The sequence below is a fragment of the Trachypithecus francoisi genome, unplaced genomic scaffold (assembly GCF_009764315.1).
Source record: "Trachypithecus francoisi isolate TF-2019V2 unplaced genomic scaffold, Tfra_2.0 Lachesis_group2, whole genome shotgun sequence".
Taxonomy (NCBI): domain Eukaryota; kingdom Metazoa; phylum Chordata; class Mammalia; order Primates; family Cercopithecidae; genus Trachypithecus; species Trachypithecus francoisi.
The window spans coordinates 92,167,861-92,189,198 of NW_022681465.1; the positions used below are offsets into that span (position 1 = coordinate 92,167,861).

The 21,338-nt window shown below is 41.1% G+C and overlaps 1 long non-coding RNA gene across 1 annotated transcript; it reads left to right on the forward strand.

Moving 5' to 3' along the window:
* Positions 1-713: 713 nt before the first annotated feature.
* On the forward strand, positions 714-19,032 carry LOC117064499. Its single transcript, XR_004429494.1, has 3 exons — positions 714-952; positions 13,796-13,801; positions 19,020-19,032. It is a non-coding gene; the product is annotated as an uncharacterized LOC117064499 (long non-coding RNA).
* Positions 19,033-21,338: the final 2,306 nt, after the last annotated feature.

Consider the following 21,338-nt stretch of genomic DNA (forward strand, 5'->3'; position numbering starts at 1 on the left):
AGCAAAAAAAAGAAAAGAAAAAAAAAAGAAAAGAAAAGAAAGAAAGATAAAAAAAGAAAAAAGAAAGAAAACAGAAAATGAAAAAAAGAAAAAGAAAAACTATCCACAGAGTAAACAGACAACCTACAGAATGGGAGAAAATATTTGCAAACTATGCATCCAACAAAGGTCAAATATCCAGAATCCAGAAATAACTTAAACAAATCAACAAGCAAAAACAACCCATTAAAAAGTGGGAAAAGGACATGAACAGACAGTTTTCCAAAGAGGACAGATGCATAACTAACAAACATGAAAAAATGCTCCACATCACTATTCATTAGTGAAATGCAAATCAAAACCAAAAGGAGACACCATCTAACCAGTCAGAATGGCTATTAATAAAATGTCAAAAAAGTAACAGATGGTGGAGAGGTTGCAGAGTAAACGGAAAGCTTACACACAACACAATTGGTGGGAGTGTAAATCAGTGCAGCCACCGTGGAAAGCAGTTTGGCAGTTTCTCAGAGAACTTAAAACAGAAATACAATTCAACCCAGCAATCCCTTTCTATTGGGTGTGTGTGTATATATATATATATATATATATTAGGTATATATTCAAAGGAATATAAATCACTCTACCATAAAGACACGTACATGCATGCATATGTTCATCACAGCACTATTCACAATAGCAAAGACATGGAACCTAAATGCCTATCAATGGTAGACTGGACAAAGAAAATGTGATACATATACACCATGGAATACCATGCAGCCATAAAATAGAATGAGATTATGTACTTTGCAGCAACGTAGATGGAGCTCAAGGCTCCTATCCTAAGTGGACTAACACAGGAACAGAAAACCAAATACCACATGTTCGCATTTACAAGTGGGAGCTAAACATTGAGTACACATGGGCACAATGAAGGGAACAATAGGCACCAGGGCCTACTTGAGGGTGGAGGGTGTAGGGAGGGTGGGGATTGAAAAACTATCAGGTACTAGGCTTATTACCTGGGTGATGAAATAATCTGTACATCAAACCCTAAGGCACCTACCTATGTAACAAACCTGCACATGCAGCCCCGAACCTAAAATAAAAGTTTAAAAAATAGTTTTTCTCCCCCTCTGCCTATTTTGAGTGTAATTATAGACTCAGGAATTCTGTTTACTTAATGAATTATAATCTATTATTGTCATTTTTCTTTTTTAAGCCAGATCGTGTGTCATTTTGATATATCCCCATTCATCTTTTAAGTAGTGTCTTTATTTTTGCCACAAAAGGTGTTTCAAACTCATCTTGCATATTGCCTGCTCCAGATCTGGAATTCAACATTTCTCTAAGAAGCCCTTCATTCTTTTTAATAGGAAATGGTGTTTCTTTATTTTCAGTAGTGACAATGAAGTTTTTATCGGTATCTGCCTGGCTCCTGCATCTATCTCTAAGTTCATTACAAACTCAGGCAGAGGAAAAATAAGGTGTTATTGATTCACACCTTTTAAAATAAGGCATGAATTGATTCACACCTTTTCTCTTATATTTCTGTATTGATCCAACAAATATTTTTTGAATTATTACATTGTGCAGGGACATGCTAAGCACAAGAGATAGAATTTTAAGCAAGACACAGACAGTCCTTGTCTTCATGGAGCTTACAGTTTTAGTGGGGAGGACAAATGTGAATCAGGTGATCATACATTTGATTTTTAATCAAATTTTGATCAAATTTTTGATTTAACTAAAAATAGATTAAGTACTCCCAAAATAGACTAAGTTCTAGGAATGTAACAAGGAATCTGATACATACTGGGTAGTTAGGAAGAGGCTTCCCTAAAAATATAAACTGAGACCTAATGTCTGAAAAATGGGTAGAAGTTACTGAAGCCAAGGGTGAGGGGTTTATGTTCTTGTTAGTAGGGAGATAGAGCCTGGAGGAAGGTAGTCAAGCGAGCAGGTTCCAGACACAGGCAGGTAAACTTGGATATTTTTTTGTTTTTGTTTTTGTTTTTTAGACACAGCCTGGGTGCTAAGATTACAGGTGTCAGCCGCTGCACCCAACCCCTAAAACTTGAACATTTGAGAAACCAAAAGACTATTTAGGTCTTTATACAGCAGCTATAGCTAAAAGTCTGGGCAGATGCTGACTCCTTGAGGGTTTTCTTCTTCTTCATTTTTGTTGTTGTTGTTGTTGTTGTTGAGGTGGAGTCTCACTGTCTCATCCAGGCTAGAGTGCAGTGGTGTGATCTCGGCTCACTGCAACCTCTGCCTCCCGAGTTCAGGTGATTCTCCTGCCTCAGCCTCCCGGGAAGCTGGGATTACAGGCATGTGCCACCACGACCGCTAATTTTTTTTTTTTTTTTTTTAGTAGAGATGAGGTTCCACCACATTAGTCAGGCTGGTCTTGAACTCCCAAAGTGCTGAGATTACAGGGTATGCCACTGCACCTGGCCGAGGGTTTTAGTCTTTATTCTCAGTGTATTCTTAGTAAGAAAGCTATGAAAGGGCTTAAGCAGGATAGAGTCATAACCAGATCTATATTTTAAAAGGGATATTGTCTAATACAAAAAAGATTAGTTGGAGCAAGGCAGGATGTTAGCATGCCAGCTGGAAGTCTCTTTGCAATAGTGTAGAGAGAGCTGATAAGTAATGTGTTCTAGGGTGGTGTCTGTGAAATTTCACTGTCACTTGCCACCACTGAACAAGCACACATCTTTTTTTTTTTTTTTTTTTTTTTTGGCTCTCTCTAAGGATTTCTACGGACAATGGGAAATCTAGTTAATGGGCTTCTTGCTAAGCTCTCTGTCCCTCCACTACTCTCTCTGTTCCCCATTTTTCCTTTATGCCTAGTAGAGAAATACAAAAGCGAGACTGAAATTGATGAATTGATGATGAGACTTTAGGAACACAAAGCCAGTAAACAAATAGACTCCAAAAGTCTTCAAAAGTAGAGTAGGGACCTCTGAGGAAAGGCACATAAATGGAACAGGAGCTGGCAATTTATTTGGACCTTTGGAGGGGAGAAGGAGAGGGTAGGTGACAGGGTAAAGGAAGGAAGTGCCTAGCAGAGGTTTTACTTTCATTCCCCCCTTACTCCAAAGGATCTGCTCCTTTGCCGCCATAAGATGTGGCACCACTAAAAATCTGCTCATCCCAGCACTGGAAATGGTTTGAAACAGAGAGCAGTGGTAATGGTTAAGGGTTACCACCAAAAGGATGTTGAGGAAGGTCTGAATTTTAGAAGTGATAGCTGGGAGGAGAGCCAGAGACTAAATGGAATGATTCTTCAAAATTATATAAAATTATTATGCTATGTGAAAATATTCTAAAAGATTTTTAAAAACTCAAACGTTTCCCAACTCCTTTTACAATGCTAGCGTAACTCTGACATCAAATCTGATGGTCATAACAAATGCAAAGGGGAAGGGATAACACACAAAAGTTATGAGCTTAACTATTCTGAAGTGAACAGTTCAGCAGTGTAAAGTGCATTCACATTGTTGTGCAACTGATTTCCAGAACTCTTTTCAATTTGCAGTGTTGAAACTCTGTACCCATGGAACAACTCCCGACTCTGCCTTCCCACCAGCCCCAGACAACCACCATTCTACTTCCTGTCTCTATGAATTTGAATATACTAGGTACCTCATGTAAGTGGAATCACAAAGCACTTGTCTTTTTATAACTGGCTTATTTCATTTAGCATAATGTTCTCAAGGTTCATCCACATTGCAGCATGTGTCAGAATTGTGTTCCTTTTTAAGGCTGAATAGTATGATATTGTATGTCTATACCATATTTTGTTTATCCATTTATCTTTCAATTTATTGCTTCCACCTTTTGGCTATTGTGAACAATGATGCTATGAACATGGGTGTACAAATATCTCTTCAAGACCCTGCTCAGTTCTTTTGGATATATACCCAAAGTGGAACTATCAGATCAAATGGTAATTCAATTTTTAATTTTTTGAGGGACCACCATATGTTTTTCATAGCAGCTGAACCATTTTATAATCCCACCAACAATGCACAATGGTTTGTTTCTCCACATCCTCTCCAATATTTGTTATTTTCTGTTTGTTTTTTTTTTTAATAGCAGCCATCCTGTCAGGCATGGTGGTTCACACCTATAATCCCAGCACTAAGCACTTTGGGAGGCCAAGGTGGGTGGATCGCCTGAGGTCAGGACTTCAAGACCAGCCTGACCAACATGGTGAAACCCGATCTCTACCAAAAATACAAAAATTAGCTGAGCGGTAGTGGCACGCGCCTGTAATCCCAGCTACTTGGGAGGCTGAGGCAGGAGAATCGCTTGAACCTGGGAGGTGAAGATTGTCATGAGCCAAGATCATGACACTGCACTCCAGTCTGGGCAACAGAATGAGACCCTGTCTCAAAAAATAAATAAATAAAATAAAAAATAAATAAAAAATCGAGTGTTTTTAAATGTTACGTTTTAAAATAAAAAAAAGCAAAAGTTTGCTATGTAAATATAAAAAGAGCCATTATTTTTAAAAATATAAAACTTTAATAGAAAATTGAGCAAACAATAAGCAAAGGAAGAATGCCAGGAATGAAATAGAAGTAGCTAAGTACTATATGAAAGAGCTGGTTTTGGGTGATAGGGAGCCAGGACTGGATTCTTCTCTAGCTCTCTGATTGCTTCTAAGGTAGTCATGAGGGTGAAGCGGTCTCATGCCCCTATGGCAGCAGGGAGTTGTCAAGGGCAGTTTTGTTCTGCTCTGCAGGGACTATAACTCCAATTGGTTGATCTGTTTAATACAAGAAAATAGAGGCCAGACAGCCAGAGGAAATATTTCGTTTTCTAATGTCAAAAACGATATATTGGGAATGCTCCTGGGAAGACAAGGAAAAGAATCGAGTACTTAAAAAGCTCTACCAACACATCTGAGATGGCTGAACCACGCATTTTGTTTCAGAGAATGAATACTTGGGGTATTTGGGGGTTAAAAAAAAAGGATATTAAAGGACTCTGTTTAGACTGCAAGGCTAGACTGAAATTACCTGCAAACACATCATTTATCAAGCTGATAATGCAGCACATCACCTGGATAGTTCTGAAGGTGCAGTAGCGCTACATGAAATCTAAAACTGCAGTGGTTTGAAAACATGGCCTCAGAACACTTTGAGATACCTCCCATTAAGAAGTGAGCTCTGCCGGGCGCGGTGGCTCAAGCCTGTAATCCCAGCACTTTGGGAGGCCGAGGCGGGCGGATCACTAGGTCAGGAGATCGAGACCCTCCTGGCTAACACGGTGAAACCCCGTCTCTACTAAAAATACAAAAAACTAGCCGGGCGCGGTTGCGGGCGCCTGTAGTCCCAGCTACTCGGAGGCTGAGGCGGCAGAATGGCGGGAACCCGGGAGGCGGAGCTTGCAGTGAGCCGAGATCGTGCCACCGCACTCCAGCCTGGGCGACACAGCGAGACTCCGTCTCAAAAAAAAAAAAAAAAGAAGTGAGCTCTATGTTTCCTCCTGTGAATCTGGATGAACCTGTGACTCAGACAAAAATGTATGACAAAAGTGATACCATGTGATTTCCAGTTAGGTCCCAAAAAGCCATGCAGCTTCCCCTAATTTTCTTGGACCACTCTCTATTCAGATGTTCCTTCACTGGATACACACCGGTGGAACCCAGCCACCATGCTGTGAGGAGCCACGTTGCGGAAAGGCCAACTACTGGTACACCACTGACTGTCTCAGCAGGGCCCAGCCTTCAAGTCATCTCAGACCAAGTACCAGATGTACATCAAGCAGCCATCAGAGGATTCCAGGCCTCAGTCTTTTAAGACACTCCCAGCCTTTTGAGTCTTCCCAACTGAGGCCAAACATCTCATAGCATAGAATAGAGATGAGCCACATATGCTATGCCCTGTCTGCATTTCTGAACTATGGAATCTGAGAGCATAATAAATGGTATCTCCCATTCTGTTTCTTATCAAGCTTATTTGGATTTTCTCTCTTCTTTTATTGATTAATCTTGCTAATGGTCTATCAGTGTTATTTATCTTTTCAAAGAACCAGCTTTTTGTTTTATTTATCTTTTGTATTGTTTTTGTTTGTTCCAATTTTATTTAATTCAGCTCTGATCTCGGTTATTTCCTTTTCTCTGCTGGGTTTGGGTTTTATTTGTTCTTGTCTCTCTAGTACCTTGAGGTGTGACCTTAGATTGTCTGTTTGTGCTCTTTCAGACTTTTTGATATAGGCATTTAGGGCTATGAACTTTCCTCTTGGCACTGCCTTTGTTGTATCCCAGTGGTTTTGATAGGTTGTGTCACTATTGTCATTCAGTTTAAAGAATTTTTTAATTTCCATCTTGAGTTCATTTTTTTACCCAATGATCATTCAGGAACAGATTATTTAATTTCCATGTATTTTCATGGTTTTGAAGGTTCCTTTTGGAGTTAATTTCCAGTTTTATTCTACTGTGGTCTGAGAGAGTGCTTGATATAATTCCAATTTTCTTAAATTTATTGAGGCTCATTTTGTGGGTATCATATGTTCTATCTTAAAGAAAGTTCCGGCTGAGCATGGTGGCTCATGTTTGTAACTCCAGCACTGTGGGAGGCCGAGGTGGGTGGATCACGAGGTCAGGAGTTCAAGACCAGCGTGACCAAGATGGTGAAACCCCGTCTCTACTAAAAATACAAAAAAATTAGCCAGGTGTGGTGGCAGGCACCGGTAATCCCAGCTACTTGGGAGGTTGAGGTAGAGAATCACTTGAACTTGGGAGGCAGAGGTTGCAGTGAGCTGAGATCACACCACTGCACTCCAGCCTGGGTGACAGAGCGAGACTCTGTCTCAAAAAAAAAAAAAGGGTCACTTCCAAGATGGCCAAATAGGAACTGCTCCAGTCTACAGCTCCCAGCGAGATCAACACAGAAGACAGGTGATTTCTGCATTTCCAACTGAGGTACCTGGTTTATCTCACTGGGACTCATTGGACAGTGGGTGCAGCCCACGGAGGGCGAGCCCAAGCAGGATGGGGCATTGCCTCACCTGGGAAGCACAAGGGGTCAGGGGATTTCCCTTTCCTAGCCAAGGGAAGCTGTGAGTGACTATACCTGGGGGAGCAGTACACTCCTGTCCAAATACTGTGCTTTTCCCTCGGTCTTCCCAACTGGCAGACCAGGAGATTCTCTCCCATGCTTGGATCAGCGGGTCCGCGCCCACGGAGCCTTGCTTGCTGCTAGCGCAGCAGTCTGAGATTGACCTGGGATGCTGAAGTTTGGCAGCGAGCAGGGCGTCCGCCATTACTGAGGCTTCAGTAGGCAGTTCTATGCTCACAGTATAAACAAAGGGGCAGGGAAGCTTGAACTGGGCGGAGCCTACCGCAGCTCAGCAAGACCTACTGCCTCTCTGATTCCACCTCTGGGGGCAGGGCATATCTGAACAAAAGGCAACAGACAGCTTCTCCAGACTTAAATGTCCCTGCCTGATAGCTCTGAAGAGAGCAGTGGTTCTCCCAGCATGGCGTTCAAGCTCCAATAACGGACAGACTGCCTCCTCAAGTGGGTTCTGAACCCCGTGTAGCCTGACTGGGAGACACCTCCCAGTAGGGGCCAATAGACACCTCATACAGGCGGGTGCCCCGCTGGGACAAAGGATCAGGCAGCAATATTTGCTGTTCTGCAGTCTCCGTTGGTGATGCCCAGGCAAACAGGGTCTGAAGTGGACCTCCAGCACACTCCAAAAGACCTGCAGCTGAGGGGCTAGATGGTTACAGACAGAAAGGAATAGGAACAACATCAACAAAAAGGACATTCACACCAACCCTCCCCCCACCACAGGTCATCAACATCAAAGACCAAAGATAGATAAAACCACAAAGATGGGGAGAAAACAGAGCAGAAAGGCTGAAAATTCCAAAAACCAGAATGCCTCTTCTCCTCTAAGGAACACAACTCCTCACCAGCAAGGGAACAAAACTGAATGGAGAATGAGTTTGATGAGTTGACAGAAGTAGGCTTCAAAACGTTGGTAATAACAAACTTCTCCGAGCTAAAGGAGCATGTTCTAATCCATTGCAAGGAAGCTAAAAACCTTGAAAAAAGGTTAGATGAATTGCCAACTAGAATAACCAGTGTAGAGAACAGCTTAAATGAGCTGATGGAGCTGAAAATCACAGTACGAGAACTTCGTGAAGCATACACATGCTTCAATAGCCAATTTGATCAAGCGGAAAAAAGATATCAGTGATTGAAGATCAAATGAATGAAATAAAGTGAGAAAACAAGATTAGAGAAAAAAGAGTGAAAAAGAAGTAAACAAAGCCTCCAAGAAATACGGGACTATGTGAAAAGACCAAATCCACGTTTGATTGGTGTACCTAAAAGTGATGGGGAGAATGCAATCAAGGTAGAAGACACTTCTCAGGATATTATCCAGGAGAACTTCCCCAACCTAACAAGACAGGTCAACATTCAAATTCAGGAAATACAGAGAACACCACAAAGACCCTCCGCAAGGAGAGCAACCCTGAGACACATAATTGTCAGATTCACCAAGGATGAAATGGAGGAACAAATGTTAAGGGCACCCAGAAAGAAAGGTCGGGTTACCACAAAGGAAAACCCATCAAACTAACAGCAGATCTCTTAGCAGAAACCCTACAAGCCAGAACAGAGTGGGGGTCAACATTCAACACTCTTAAAGAAAAGAATTTTCAACTAAGAACTTCATATACAGCCAAACTAAGCTTCATAAGTGAAGGAGAAATAAAATCCTTTACAGACAAGCAAATGCTGAGAGATTTTGTCACCACCAGGACTGCCTTACAAGAGCTTCTGAAGGAAACACTAAACATAGAAAGAAACAACCAGTACCATCCACTGCAAAAACATTCCGAATTGTAAAGACCATCAACATTATGAAAAAACTGCATCAATTAACAGGTAAAATAACCAGCTAGCATCATAATGAAGGGATCAAATTCACATATAACAATGTTAACCTTAAATGTAAATGGGTTAAAGGCCCCAATTAAAAGACACAGACTGCCAAATTGGATAGAGTCAAGACCCATTGGTGTGCTGTATTCAGGAGACCCACCTCAAGTGCAAAGACACACATAGGCTCAAAATAAAGGGATGGAGGAAGTTCTACCAAGCAAATGGAAAGAAAAAACAAAACAAAACAAAACAGGGGTTACAATCCTGGTCTCAGATAAAAACAGACTTTAAAGCAACAAAGATCAAAAGAGACAAAGAAGGTCATTACATAATGGTAAAGGAATCAATGCAACAAGAAGAGCTAACTATCCTAAATATATATGCACCCAATACAGCAGCACCCATATTCATAAAGCAAGTTCTTAGAGACCTACAAAGAGACTTAGACTTCCACACAATAATAATGGGAAACTTTAACATCCCACTGTTAATATTAGACAGATCAACAAGACAGAAAATTAACAAGGATATCCAGGACTTGAACTCAGCTCTGGACAAAGCCAACCTAATAGAATATACAGAACTCTCCACCCCAAATCAAGAGGATATACATTCTTCCCAGCACCACACCACACTTATTCTAAAACTGACCACATAATTGGAAGTAAAACACTCCTCAGCAAATGTAAAAGAACAGAAATAACAACAAACCATCACTCAGACCACAGTGCCATCAAATCAGAACTCAGGATTAAAAAACTCACTCAAAACCACACAACTACATGGAAACTGAACAACCCGCTCCTGAATGACTACTGGCTAAATAACAAAATGAAACCAGAAATAAAGATGTTCTTTGAAACCAATGAGAACAAAGACACAATGTACTAGAATCTCTGGGACACAGCAAAAGCAGTGTGCAGAGGGAAATTTATAGCACCAAATGCCCATAAGAGAAAGCAGGAGAGAATACAAATTCAAAGATCAGAGCAGAACTGAAGGAGACAGAGACACAAAAAACCCATTAAAAAAAAAAAAAAATCAATGAATCCCAGAGCTGCTTTTTTGAAAAGATCAATAGAATAGATAGACTGCTAGCCAGGCAAATAAAGAAGGAAAGAGAGAAGAATCAAACAGACACAATAAAAAGTGATAAAGGGGATATCACCACTGACTCCACAGAAATACAAACTACCATCAGAGAATACTATAAACACCTGTATGCAAATAAACTAGAAAATCTAGAAGAAATGGATAAATTCCTGGACATATATACCCTCCCAAGAAGCAACCAGGAAGAAGTTGAATCTCTGAATAGATCAACAACAGGTTCTGAAATTGAGGCAATAATTAACACCCTACCAACCAAAAAAAGTCCCAGACCAGACGGATTCACACCCAAATTCTACCAGAGGTACAAATAGGAGTTGGTACCATTCCTTCTGAAACTATTCCAATCAATAGAAAAAGAGGGAATCCTCCCTAACTCATTTTATGAGGCCAGCATCATCCTGATACCAAAGCCTGGCAGAGACACAACTAAAAACAAGAATTTTAGACCAATATCCCTCATGAACACCAATGCAAAAATCCTGAATAAAATACTGGCAAACCGAATCCAGCAGCACATCCAAAAGCTTATCCACCACGATCAAGTCAGCTTCATCCCTGGGATGCAAGGTTGGTTCAACATACGCAAATCAATAAATGTAATCCATCACATAAACAGAACCAATGGCAAAAACCACATGATTATCTCAATAGATGCAGAAAAGGCCTTTTACAAAATTCAACAGCCTTTCATGCTAAAAACTCTCAATAAACTAGGTGTTGATGGGACGTATTTCAAAATAATAAAAGCTATTTATGACAAACCCACAGCCAATATCATACTGAATGGGCAAAAACTGGAAGCACTCTTTTTGAAAACCAGCACAACATAAGGATGACTTCTCTCACCACTCCTATTCAACATAGTATTGGAAGTTCTGCTCAGGGCACTAGGCAAGAGAAAGCAATAAAGCATATTCAAATTGGAAGAGAGGAAGTCAAATTGTCTCTGTTTACAGATGACATGATTGTATATTTTGAAAATCCCATCTCTCAGCCCAAAATCTCCTTAAGCTGATAAGCAACTTCAGCAAAGTCTCAGGATACAAAATCAATGTGCAAAAATCACAAGCATTCCTATACACCAATAACAGACAAACAGAGAGCCAAATCATGAGTGAACTCCCATTCACAATTGCTACTAAGAGAGTAAAATACCTAGGAATCCAACTTACAAGGGATGTGAAGGACCTCTTCAAGGAGAACTACAAACCACTGCTCAATAAAATAAAAGAGGACACAAACAAATAGAAGAGCATTCCATGCTCATGGAGAGGAAGAATCAACATCATGAAAATGGCCTTACTGCCCAAAGTAATTTATACGTTCAATGCTATCCCCATCAAGCTACCATGACTTTCTTCATAGAATTGGAAAAAACTACTTTAACCTTCATATGGAACCAAAACAGAGCCCACATAGCCAATGCAATCCTGGACAAGAAGAACAAAGCTGGAGGCATCATGCTACCTGACTTCAAACTATACTACAAGGCTACAGTAACCAAAAGAGCATGGTACAGGTACCGAAATAGATATATAGACCAACGGAACAGAATGGAAGCCTCAGAAATAACACTACACATCTACCACAACCTGATCTTTGACAACCCTGATATACATAAGCAATGGGGAAAAGATTCCCTATTTAATAAATGATGTTGGGAAAACTGGCTAGCCATATGCAGAAAACTGTGCCCCTTCCTTACACCTTATACAAAAATCAACTCAAGATGGATCAAAGACTTAAATGTAAGACCTAGGACCATAAAAATTTTAGAAGAAAACCTAGGCAATACCATTCAGGATATAGGCATGGGCAAAGAGTTCATGTCTAAAACACCAAAAGCAATGCAACAAAAGCCAAAATTGACAAATGGGACCTAATTAAACTAAAGAGCTTTTGCACAGCAAAAGAAACTATCATCAGAGTGAACAGGCAACCTATAGAATGGAATAAAATTTTTGCAATCTATCCATCTGACAAAGTGCTAATATCCAGAATCTACAAAGAACTTAAACAAATTCTCAAGAAACAAACAACCCCCTCAAAACATGGGCAAAGAATATGAACAGACACTTCTCAAAAGAAGACATTTGTGCAGCCAACAGATATATGACAAAATGCTCATCATCACTGGTCATTAGAGAAATGCAAATCAAAACCACAATGAGATACCATCTCACACCAGTTAGAAAGGCGATCATTGAAAAGTCAGGAAACGACTGGGTGTGGTGGCTCATGCCTGTAATCCCAGCACTTTGGGAGGCCGAGGTGGGCAGATAATGAGGTCAAGAGATTGAGACCATCCTGGCCAACATGGTGAAACCCTGTCTCTACCAAAAATACAAAAATTACCTGGGTGTGGTGATGCATGCCTGTAGCCCCAGTCACTCAGGAAGCTGAGGCAGGAGAATCACTTGAGCCAGGGAGGTGGAGGTTGCAGTGAGCTGAGATCATGCCACTGCACTCCAGCCAGGTGACAGAGTGAGACTCTGTTCAAAAAAAAAAAAAAAAGTCAGGAAGCAACAGATGCTAGAGAGATTGTGGAAAAATAGGAACATTATTATACTGTTGGTGGGAGTGTAAATTAGTTCAACCATTGTGGAAGACAGTGTGGCGATTCCTTAAGGATCTAGAATTAGAAATACCATTTGACCCAGCCATCCCATTACTGGGCATATACTCAAAGGATTAAAAATCATTCTATGATAAAGACACATGTACATGTATGTTTACTGTGGCACTTTTCACAATAGCAAAGACTTGGAACCAACCCAAATGTCCATCAGTGATAGACTGGATTAAGAAAATGTGGCACATATACACCATGGAATACTATGCAGCCATAAAAAAAAGATGAGTTCTTGTCCTTTGCAGGGACATGGATGAAGCTGGAAACCATCACTCTCAGCAAACTATCACAATGACAAAACCAAATGCTGCATGTTCTCACTCATAAGTGGGAGTTGAAGAATGAGAACACTTGGACACAGAGAGGGGAACATCACACACTGGGGCCTGTGGTGGTTTGGGGATAGGAGAGGGATAACATTAGGAGAAATACCTAATGTTGGTGATGGGTTGATGGGTGCAGCAAGCCACCATGGCATGTGTATACCTGTGTAACAAAACTGCATATTCTGCACATGTACCCCAGAACTTAAAGTATAATTAAAAATTAATAAAACCAAAAATAAACAAATAAAAGAAAGTCCCATGTGCTGTTGAATAGAATGTATGTTCTGTGGTTGCTGGATGGAATGTTCTGTATATATCTGTTAAGTCCATTTGTTCTAGGGTATAGTTTAAATCCGTTTTTCTTTGTTGACTTTCTGTCTTGATGACCTGTCTAGTGCTGTCCATGGAGTATTGAAGTCCTGGACTACTACTGTGTTGCTTTCTATCTCATTTCTTAGGTCTATTAGTAACTGTTTTATAAATTTGAGAACTCTAATGTCAGGTGCATATATGTTTAGGATTGTGATATTTTCGTGTTGGATAAGTCATTTGTCATTATATAATGCCCCTCTTTGTCTTTTTTAACTACTGTTGCTTTAAAGTTTGTTTTGTCTGATATAAGAATACCTACTCCTGCTCGCTTTCGGTGTCCATTTGCATGAAATGTCTTTTTCCACCACTTTACCTTAAGTTTATGTGAGTCCTTATGTGTTAGGTAAGTCTTTTGAAGGCAGCAGATGGTTGGGGGGTGAATTCTTATACTTTCTGCAGTTCTGCATCTTTTAAGTGGAGCATTTAGGCCATTTACATTCAACGTGAGTATTGAGATGTGAGTTACCATTCCATTCATTGTGCTATTTGTTGTTTGCATACCTTAATTTTTCATTTTTAAATTGTATTTTTGTTTTATATGTCCTGTGAGATTTATGCTTTAAAGAAGTTCTGTTTTGATGTATTTCCAGGGTTCATTTCAAGATTTAGAGCTCCTTTTAGTAGTTCTGGTAGTGTTGGTTTGGTAGTTGTGAATTATCTCAGCATTTGTTTATCTGAAAAAGACGGTATATTTCCTTCATATATGAAGCTTAGCTTCACTGGATACAAAATTCTTGGCTGATAATTGTTTTGTTTGAGGAGGCTGATGATAGGGCCCCAATCCCTTCTAGCTAGTAGGATTTCTGCTGAGAAATCTGCTATTAATCTGATAGGTTTTCCTTTATGGGTTACCTGGTGCTTTTGTCTCACAATTCTTAAGATTCTTTCCTTTGTCTTAACTTTAGATAACCTGAGGACTATGTGCCTAGGCAGTAATCTTTTTGTGATGAATTTCCCAGGCATTCTTTGTGCTTCTTGTATTTGGATGGCTAGGTCTCTAGCAAGGCTGGGTAAGTTTTCCTCGATTATTCCCTCAAATATGTTTTCCAAGATTTTTAGATTTCTCTTCTTTCTCAGGAATATTGATTATTCTTAGGTTCAGTTGTTTAACATAATCCCAGACTTCTTGGAGGATTTGTTCATATTTTCTTATTCTTTTTTCTTTGTCTTTGTTGGATTGAGTTAATTTGAAGACCTTGTCTTCGAGTTCTGAATTTCTTTCTACTACTTGTTTGCTTCTGTTGCTGAGACACTCAAGAGCATTTTGCATTTCTATGTGTCCAATGTTTCCTGAAGTTTTGATTGTTTTCTTTGTGCTATCTATTTCATTGAATATTTCTCCCTTCACTTCTCATATCATTTTTAAAATTTCCTTACATTGGGCTTCACCTTTGTCTGGTGACTCCCTGATTAGCTTAACAACTAACCTCCTGAATTTTTTTTTCAGGTAAATCAGGGATTTGATTTCTTCCTGGTTTGGATCCATTGCTGATGAACTAGTGTGATTTTTGGGGGTACTAAAGAATCTTGTTTTGTCATATTACCAGAGTTGGCTTTCTGGTTCCTACTCATTTGGGTAGGCTCTGTCAGAGGAAAGGTCTAGGGATGAAGGCTGTTGTTCAGATTCTTTTGCCCCACTATTCCCTTAATATAGTACTCTCCTCCTTTTCCTATGGATGTGCTTCCTGAGAGCCAAGGTGTAGTGATTTTTATCTCCCTTCTGGATCCAGCCATTCAACAAGTCCACCAGGCTCTGGGCTGGTACTGGATTGTCTGCACAGAGTCCTGCGATGTGAACCGTCAGTGGGTCTCTCAGTCGTGGATACCAGAGCAGTATTTGGGGTGTCTCCTGGGTCCTGCAGGAACAATCCACTTCCTTCAGAGGGTCTGTGGGTCCTCTTGGGTTTCCTGATTTATTCCTGTAGTCATTCTGGAGCAAAAATTCACTATGTGAATTCACTATGTGAATTTTTCAGGTCATGTGGTTCCTCCACATGTTGTTCTGTCCATCCAAGTCAAAGCTGCAATCTAGTCCTGCCACCTATCTGCCACAATCCCTAACATTGAATGGATTTTAAAATGTAGTATTTATGGCCAGGTGCGGTGGCTCCCGTGTGTAATCCCAGAACTCTGGGAGGCTGAGGTGGGTGGATCAACTGAGGTCAGGAGTTCGAGACCAGCCTGGCCAACATGGTGAAACCCTGTCTCTACTAAAAATAAAAGAATTAGCCGGGCACAGTGTCAAGCACCCGTAGTCCCAGTGACTCAGGAGGCTGAGGCAGGAGAATTGCTTGAACCCAGGAGGTGGAGGTTGCAGTGAGCCGAGATCATGCCACTGTACTACAGCCTGGGTGACAGAGTGAGACTCCATCTCAAAAAAAAAAAAAAAAAAAAGTAGTATTTATATACAGTACTGTTTGGCCTTAAAACACAAACACACACACACACACACACACACACCACACACACACACACACACACACACACACACAGGAAATTCTAGGCCAGGCAGAGTGGTTCACGCCTGTAATGCTCTGGGAGGCTGAGGTAGGAGATCTTGTGAGGCCAAGAGTTCAAGACCAGCCTTGGCAGTACAGCAAGACCTTGTCTCTACCCTCTACTGTCTTTAGACACCTAAACCACACATTTCTGCCTTATTTTAAAAACAGTTTGTTAATTGTAAAACAAGAAAAAGAGAGACTGTGAAGGATTGATATGTTATTTAATCATCAACTAAGTACAGGGAAAAGATTGAAATGTAGCTCTCATGATAGTGAAGAATCCCACCTATTCATCTACTTTTAAACCACGATAATACTCTGTTCCACTTTCTTATATCATGTATCACAGTAAAAGTTATTTATCTATACAGCTAAGTTCTTTTTCCATATTAGCTCATATTATCTTTGATTATAAGTGAGTGCCCATGTTTGCTACCTAGATCTTTTCAGCCATAAAAACATATCCTGGGGAGTCAGAGCAAGATAGCTAAACAGAAGCCATCGTCCTCCCAACAGGAACACCAAATTTAACAACTATCTACACAAAAAAGCACCTTCATAAGAACAAAAAAGCACCTTCATAAGAACCAAAAATCAGATGAATGGTCACAGTGCTGGTGCTGAAGAGGGTAGAAAAGACAGTCTTGAATCACCAACACCACCCCTCCACCATTCCCCAGCAGCAGCCATGTGGTGCAGATAATCTGTGCACTTTAGGGAGGGAGAACACAGCGATTGTGAAACTTTGCATTGAAACTCAGTGCTGTCAACATTAGGCAGAACTCAGCCAATGTCCACAGCAGGCGCATTCGGACCAGCCCTAGCTAGAGGGGAACTACCCATGCCAACAGTCAGAACGTGAGTTTCAGCAAGCCTCGCCACTGCAGGTTAAAGTGCTCTAGGGAACTACAAGCACTTTAGTCTTGAAGTGCTTGAAATCTAGGCCACAAGGATTGCAACTCCCAGGCAAGTCCGAGTGCTGTGCTAGGTGGGCTCAGAGCCAATGGACTTGGAGAGCATGTGACCTAGTAAGACACTAGCCAGGGCAGTTAAGGAAGAGCTTGCACCACCCCTCTCACAAACCCAGTCACTGTAGCTTACCCTGGTTTTTTTTTTTTTTTTTTTGAGACGGAGTCTTGCTCTGTCACCAGGGCTGGAGTGCAGTGGCCGGATCTCAGCTGACTGCAAGCTCCGACTCCCAGGTTTACGCAGTTCTCCTGCCTCAGCCTCCGGAGTAGCTGGGACTACAGGCGCCCGCCACCTCGCCCCGCTAGTTTTTTGTATTTTTAGTAGAGACGGGGTTTCACCATGTTAGCCAGGATGGTCTTGATCTCCTGACCTCGTGATCCGCTCGTCTCAGCCTCCCAAAGTGCTGGGATTACAGGCTTGAGCCACCACACCCGGCCCAGTTTACCACTCTTAAAGATGATTTTGTCTTGCAAATTGGATACCAGCTCAGCTGTATTACAAGAGGGCCCCAGGCAGAGTTGAGAGGCCCCCATTCCAGGCCTTAGCTCCCAGATGACATGTCTAGACACACCCTGGGCCAGAAAAGAAACTGCTGCCTTGAAGGAAAAAACCCAGTCCTGGCAGGATTCATGACCTGCTGATGGAAGGCTGGGCCCTGAATAATCAGCAGAGTAACCAGGTAGTACACTCCATGGGTCTTGGACGAGACTCACATGTGTTAGCGTCATGTGTGACCCATCATATTCCCAGCTGTGATGGTCACAGGGAGAAACTCCTTCTGATTAAGAAAAGGAGATGGAAAAATAAAGGGGACTTTGTCTTGCAGCTTAGGTACTAGCTTGGCCACCCTGGGGTAGAGCACCAAGCAGGCCTGTGGGCCCCTGATGCCAGGCCTTGGCTCTTGTACAGCATTTCTGGACCTACCCTGGGCCAGAGAGGAGGTCATTGCTCTGAAGGATGAGTCCCAGGCCTGGCAGCAGTCACCACAAGCTAACTGAAGAGTCCTTGGACCTTAAGTGAACATTGCTGGCACCCTGTGGATCTGTGGTGGTGGGGGCACAGGGAGAGATATCTCTGCTTATGGAAAGGGGAGGGAAGAGTGGGAAGGACTTTGTCTTGTGGTTTTGGTACCAGCTTAGCCACAGTAGAATAGAGCAGTAGGTTGAGTTCAAAGGTTTCTGACTCTAGGCCCTGGCTTTTAGACAGCATCTCTGGACCTGCTTGTGACCCAGGGGAACTAGCTGCCCTGAAGGGAAGGAAACAAGCCTGGATGGCTTCACCCCTTCTGACTGTAGAGCCCTAGGGGCTTGAGCAAACATAGGTTGTAGCCAGGTAGTAGTCACAGTGGGCCTTGTGCAAGACCTAGGACTGTGTTGCTTTCAGGTATGGCCCAGTGCAGTCCCAGTCATGGTGGCCACAGGGGTCCATGTGTCACCCCTTTCCCAGCTACAGGCAGCTCAGCACAGAAGAAGAGACTCCATTTGTTTGGGAGAAAGTAAGAGAAGAGAACAAGAGTCTCTGCTTGGTAATTCAGAAAATTCTTCCAGATCTCATCCAAGGTCACCAAGGTAGTACCTCTATGAGTCTGCAAGAACCACAGATGCAGTGGCCAAAAACTTAGATCACAACACCCAAGTCCTTTCAAATACCTGGAAAGCCTTCCCAAAAAGGATGAGTACAAACAAACCCAGTGTGTGAAGACTACAAGAAATACTGAACTCTTCAATGCTCAGACACTGACAAACATCCACAAACATCAAAACCATCCAGGAAAACATCCCCTCACCAAATAAACTGAATAATACACTGGAGACCAATCCTGGAGAGATAGAGACATGTGACCTTTAGACAGATAATTCAAAATAGCTCTTTGAGGAAACTCAAAGAAATTCAAGTTCACACAAGAGGAATTCATAATCCCATCAGATAAATCTAACAAAGAGATTGAAATCATTTAAAAGAATCAGGCAGAAATACTGGAGTTGAAAAATATAATTGACACACCGAAGAATGCATCAGTGTCTCTTAATAGCAGAACTGATCAAGCAGAAAAAAGACTTACTGACCTTGACAACAAGCTGTTTGAAAAACACATTCACAGAAGACAGAAGAAAAAAGAATAGAAATGAATAAAGCACACCTACAAGATATACACAATAGCCTCAACAGGACAAATTTAAGAGTTATTGGCCTTAAAGAGGAGGTAGAGAGAGAGAGAGGAGTAGAAAATTTAGTCAAAGGAATAATAACAGAGAACTTCCCAAACCTAGAGAAAGATATTAATATTCAAGTACAAAAATATTTAACCCAAAGAAGACTACCTCAAGGCATTTAATAATCAAATTCCCAAAGGTCAAGGATAAAGAAAAGACCCTAAAAGCAACAAAAGAAAATAAACAAATACATACCATGGAGCTCCAAAATGTCTGGTAGCAGACTCCTCAGGAGAAACCTTACAGGCCAGGAGAGAGTGGCATGACAGATTTAAAGGGCTGAAGGAAAAAAAATCTTTTATCCTAGAATAGTATATCCAGCAAAAATATCCTTCATGCATGAAGGGGATACAAAGACTTTCCTAGAAAAACAAAAGCCACACGATTTCACTAATACCAGACCTGTCCTACGATAAATGCTAAAGGAAGTTCATCAGTCTTCAAGAAAAGGATGTTAATGAGCAACAATAAGTCACCTGAAGGCACGAAACTCACTAGTAATAGTAACTACACAGAAAAACACAGAATATTATAATGCTGTAATTGTGATATGTAAAGTACTCGTATCTTAAATAGAAACATGAAAAGATGAACCAATTAAAAATTATAATTACAATAACTTTTTAAGATATACACAGTATAATAAGATATAAATGGAAACAACAAAACGTTAAAAAGTGGGGAAATGAAGTGTAGAGTTTTTATTAGTTTTCTTTTTGCTTGTTACTTTGTTTGCTTATGCAATCAGTGCTATCATTGGTTTAAAATAATGGGTTATGGCTGGGTACGGTGGCTCATGCCTGTGATCCCAGCATTTTGGGAGGCCGAGGTGGGTGGATCACCTTAGGTCAGGAGTTCGAGACCATCCTGGCCAACATGATGAAACCCCGTCTCTATTAAAAATACAAAAATTAAGGCCAGGTGAGGTGGTTCATGCCTGTAATCCCAGCACATTGGGAGGCTGAGGCAGGTGGATCATGAGGTCAGGAGTCCCAGACCGGCCTGGCCAATATGGTGAAACCCTGTCTCTACTAAAACTACAAAAATTAGCCAGATGCAGTGACAGGTGCCTATAATCCCAGCTACTCTGGAGGCTGAGGCAGGAGACTCACTTGAACCCAGGCAGCAGAGGTTGCGCTACTGCACTCCATCCTGGGCGACAGAGTGAGACTTTGTCTCAAACAAACAAACAAACAAACAAAAAAATTAGCTGCCTGTGGTGGCAGGCACCTGTAATCCCAGCTACTTGGGAGGCTGAGGCAGGAGAATCACTTGAATCCAGGAAGCAGAGGTTGCAGTGAGCCAAGATCACTCCATTGCACTCCAGCCTGTGGGAGAAGAGCAAGACTTTCTCTCAAAAAAAAAAAAGAAAAAGAAATTAAGACATACTACCACAGAAAATAACATTCACTAATAGGAAGTCAGGAAGGAAGAGAAGACTACAAAACAATTAGAAAACAAATAACAAAATGACAGAAGAAAGTCCTTACTTATCAGTAATAACATTGAATGTAAATGGAGTAAACATTCCAATTAAAAGACATAGAGTGGCTGAATAAATTAAAAAAAAAAATCCAATGATCTGTTTCCCACAGGAAATACATTTTGTCTGTAATGACACACACAGACTGAAAATAAAGTGATGAGAAAAGATAATCCATGCAAAGGGAAACCAAAAAAGGGCAGGAGTAGCTATACTTATATCAAACAAAATAGATTTCAAGACAGAATCTATAAGAAGATACAAGGAAGGTCATTATAGAATGATAAAGGGGTCAATTCATCAAAAGGATATCACAATTGTAAATATATGTGCACTCAACACTGGAGCACCCAGATGTATGAAGCAAATATTATGAGAGCTAAAGAAAGAGATAGACCCCAATACAATATTAGCTGGAGACTTCAACACCCCACTTTCAGGATTGGACAGATCTTCCAAACAAAAGATAATGAAGAAATGTTGGACTTAATCTGCCCTATAGAACAAAGGGACCTAATAGATATTTACAGAACATTTCATCCAACAGCTGCAAAATACACATTCTTTTCTTCATCACATGGATTGCGCTCAAGAATAGACCATAGTTATATTACAAAACAAATTTTAAAACATTCAGGAAAACAAATAACATCAATCATCTTCTCTGACCACGAACAACTCACCATTCACCCTGCCCCTCCCATCCCAATCAATACTTCTCCTGGTCCTGCACTCTTGAAGCCGAAACACTGGGCTCGCCTTTCACATCTTCCTCAAGCTCAGGCCAGGGTGTTTCTTTCCTTTTCTCATCTGCAATTACCTGTTGGGCACA